Source organism: Clinocottus analis, unplaced genomic scaffold, assembly GCF_023055335.1.
Source record: "Clinocottus analis isolate CAN_PGR_092001 unplaced genomic scaffold, fCliAna1.0.p SCAF_4, whole genome shotgun sequence".
NCBI classification, from domain to species: domain Eukaryota; kingdom Metazoa; phylum Chordata; class Actinopteri; order Perciformes; family Cottidae; genus Clinocottus; species Clinocottus analis.
In genome coordinates, this window is record NW_027176153.1 from 18,146,599 (window position 1) to 18,150,874 (window position 4,276).

Consider the following 4,276-nt stretch of genomic DNA (forward strand, 5'->3'; position numbering starts at 1 on the left):
CGTCCCGTTGCAGAAATAGGAAAGATTTATGCAAGAATCCCTGCAACAAGTACATATAAACATACATACGTTACTCTTCAGGTGTTGTATTTTCTCAAACGTTCTTTCTACCTGTGCACTCTAATATGTTCTCCATCGACGCGCTTACTTACGCCGGTCTAAGAGGAAGTAGAGAGAGGAAGTCTTGAAAGGGTCACTGTGGCGCTGCAGGGGGGGCTCCACCACAGGAAATTAGGAGCTAAATGTAATGTGGCGAAAGTGACTCCCCACCTGTGCCTTGTAAAGACTTTGCAGGCTGCAGTTAAATGTCCACACCACAGCATACAACAGCATGCGGCTCAGCCCCGTTTTACTTTTTCATTGAACATTTCAGACACTTAAACGTGCTGTGATATCAATGGCATGCACGTTAAGAGGTAGTTCAAACCATCCAGTGTCAGACACTAGTCTCAAATGGGCTTTTTTTCTCATAAAATTTGGCTTGATATAAATTTGAATGAAAAGTAAATCCATTTAAGTCGCGAATACAAAGTAGTTTGCACATTAAATGTGGGGCACTGTCGAGATTTCGCCTCCCTTGTCCATGATCATGAGTGCATAGAGCTGCAAGTGCAAACCCACTCGGCTGTAGATGCAGCTATCCCCCTAAAGCCTACACCGTGGAAATGGCAAGGGAATTTACAGCACGTAGTAAAGACTGTGTAAAGGGATTCAACACTCAAATCACAGCTCTGTATAACGGCCCGAGACCATGATCTGAAAGTGAAAAGGTGTAAGATGTTATGTATTATTTCCTTATAATTAATAATGAAATTTAAATAACACAAAGTTCTTAGACAGCTGAGGAAAAAACTGCAGCGACAGGACCCTCTGGACATCCACAGTGTTATGACACACAGACATGTACAGTGGTTATCATTTGAGCTAGTCCCACCTCCTTGACATTTTTTTTTTTACATTTCTTGGAATGCACAAAATTGCTCCCAAAGGCAAAAGCTGATTTCACTGGATAGCAACACCTTATATTATGCCTCCCTGCAGGCTGTTTTTACTGCACCTCACACCTACAGTTGGAGAAGCTGTGCACTTCCAATATAATTTCAAGCAGTGCCCCCCCTCCCCTTCTCTCCCCCACCCCTTCAAGCCAAGTACATTTCTGGGGGCACCAGCTGAGAACACCGCCATTGAGTACGAGTTAAAGAAGTGTGTGCCTCTCTCTCTGCACACACTTGTTTGGACCAAGCGAAGCATGGTGGCCCAGGAAAGGTCCCGACATCACACCAGGACGGATGTGACTACTGATGCATGCCAGATGACGAGACACTCGAGTGGAATTTCAAAGCAGCTGCAGCCATTTGTGACAAAGGAAATTTTTTTTATGTGCAACTGCATGCTTTTCTAGAGGTGAAAGGCTTTGATGGTTTCAGGTGTGGTATATGGTGCAACACCCTTGTCCAATATAAAAGTGGGTGGCCAAACATTGGAAACTATCAGTAAGCTATAAAGCTGTTGAACTCACCAAAACACATTCAGACAATTTAAAGATAATTATTTCCAACGATTTGAGAACTTACCTTTTTTTTTTTTTTTAAATCAGGTATAGCTAACGATTGTTGAAGTCTAAGCCTGTCGTATTTAGAATTTGGAAATCACATTAAGGTCCATCCAAGGCCCAGAAACATCTCATTACAATAGCTCTTTTCTTTGAATGAGTTCAGTCTGCTGCTGCACTTTGTGTTGTCTAGACATGGGCCTCCGTGTGCAGCGCTGGAGACACAGAGCGTGACATTCAGGTATTGTTTTCCATGTTCTCAGACATTACATCATTCACTCCTGACATCAATTGTAAGTGCACTGGATCGAGTGCAAAAGATGAAACTAAATGGAGGAAGCCCACACGAAGCGGTCGGCCAAAATTAATTAAAGTTGTGCTTTTCTCCTCAGGTTTCATTCTCAACTGCCATTCATTACGTCATTTTATTTCAACCCAAAATAGGCCGAGGAAGTCAAACCAAGTTGGAGCAGCTGTCCCTTTTTAGACCATGCTGTCTTGCATTTTGAATATACATTTCAGTTTATTACATGTTTAGGTTGCTGCAGTTTCCATGAAAGACAATTAGAACGAAGCACCAGTTAGTGACGGGTTTTTACGACCGACGCACTCTGACTCCAACAATAGGTCTCCATTGGCTCAGCGCAGCATTACCACAGTGTGTTTGCTCATCGAGCGGCGCACCTCTCTGTGTCTCCAAAAATGAGAGTAACTTCAAAGACGATGAGAGGATGGATCAGCAATAATGAACTGAGTTCAATTGGCTGCATTATTATGTATAATTAACATTCGGTTAACAATTCATCTTCCATAGGACCAATTTGAACGGCAGAAAATAATCTCACACACAAACAAATGAAGGGGGAGTTTGGTTTCTAGATGTTGTAGACTAGTGTTTGGCTCTTAAGCACACTGTTAAACATGTTGCACTTTGTCTGACACAATCTTTTCAATAAGTGATGTTTTGTTAAATATTTAAAGGACACTAATGATATTTCCCTTTTTCACTCATATCTCATACAACAAACTTGTCCCCTACTCATTGCTGTCATCCATGCCTGGTAGAAGATAATATACTGCTATAGCTGTCAGTGACACCTAGAGGTGACAAGGTGTACACTGCATGTTCCTGACTGAATGCTGAAGACCCAAGCAGACGAACAGAATGACTGGCAGCGAGACGTCCAAGACGGTCTCCTTCGCCTGCTTATTCAGATTGATATATAGTTTAATATAACGCGACGCAAAATCAATCGCACTATACAAAAACTATCCAACATACTCAGGGCAGTCCACTTCTCAATGGGTGCTTATTATTCACTCACCATGCAGGGCAAACATTGTGTAGAAGGACAGGCTAATGTTTGATTTCCTAATGGCTTTCATTCATCTTGCGTGGAGTCGCTGGACAGGTGAATCTATTGGCTGAGTGTTAAGGATTGGACAAACAGTTAGAGTTATCACTTTTAAAACTTTTTCTCTTCCACTGTGTCAGTGAAGTGTTTGTCCAACTTTATGGTCATTCCTCAATCATTGATGCTGGTGTCATATTTAATGCTGGTGTCACATTTAATGGTGTTGAGAGGTTTATCCATTCCAGACAGTACATGAGAAGAACAACATTGTAGAAATAGCTCTCAATATACAACACCACAACATGAACCTTTAACTCTAAATTAGAAATGAATGCACATCTCTTTGACATAGAGTCAATAGATACTTCACATTAAGCTGATTGGATGCATGTAAAAGGGCTTTTAGGTTGGTTGTATATGTCTACTAACTGGCATTGTTTCCATAGGGCTGTAAGTGACATTTAAAGTTGCTCTGGGTTTCCCGGGAGGAGCTAGAAAACGTTAAACGAGAGAAAACGTCTGGAATATCCTGCTCAGCGATCCCGGCCCCAGGTAAGCAAAAAAATGAATGGATAGATAGATGGATGATCTTGTGCCAACAGATGCTGCTTGACGTATGGCAACCATAATCACGTTGTGTAGGCTGCATATCACCATGTACATGTCACCATGTAAACAAAAGCCTAACATTGATTTAAATAATGGAATATATACATTTTATTTCACATCATTTCTGTCAATTTTGCAGTTTATTGGTCCATATTTACAAATATATGACTTAAAGACTTCATAATAAATCACCTCTGGTCAGATCCTCCTTCAATTGAATCAACATTAATAACCCTAGAACCGCTTTTGTCGTTTAGTTAGTCACTGTACATACTTCTATTTCACTGTATATACACCTCATAAACATACTTTGCATTTTTATTATTATTTAATTATCTCAAATTTATTAGACTCTGCTACTTTTTTTTCGGTGTTGATATTTTATTTCTCCTATGTAACTTTGCTTGCTGCCGCCAGATAGATTGAAGTATCTATCTATCTATCTATCTATCTATCTATCTATCTATCTATCTATCTATCTATCTATCTATCCATCCATCTATGAAAAACAAATGCGCAATTATTGAAATCCCTACAAGCCAAACACACTTTAAACACGAGGCTTTCCTCTGGGGTCCGCTTTCCTGCACTATGTGGTCATCTGGGATTGCGGTGTCAGGTGCTTACAATAATTTCAATATCCATTCAATTCAATTAATTTGTTGGGACCAAAACAAACACACACTATACCTTTAAGAAACCGCGTCATCCTCCGCGTTGCCCTCTCTCGTCTGTGACGTTTACTCACTCCCGGCATGCA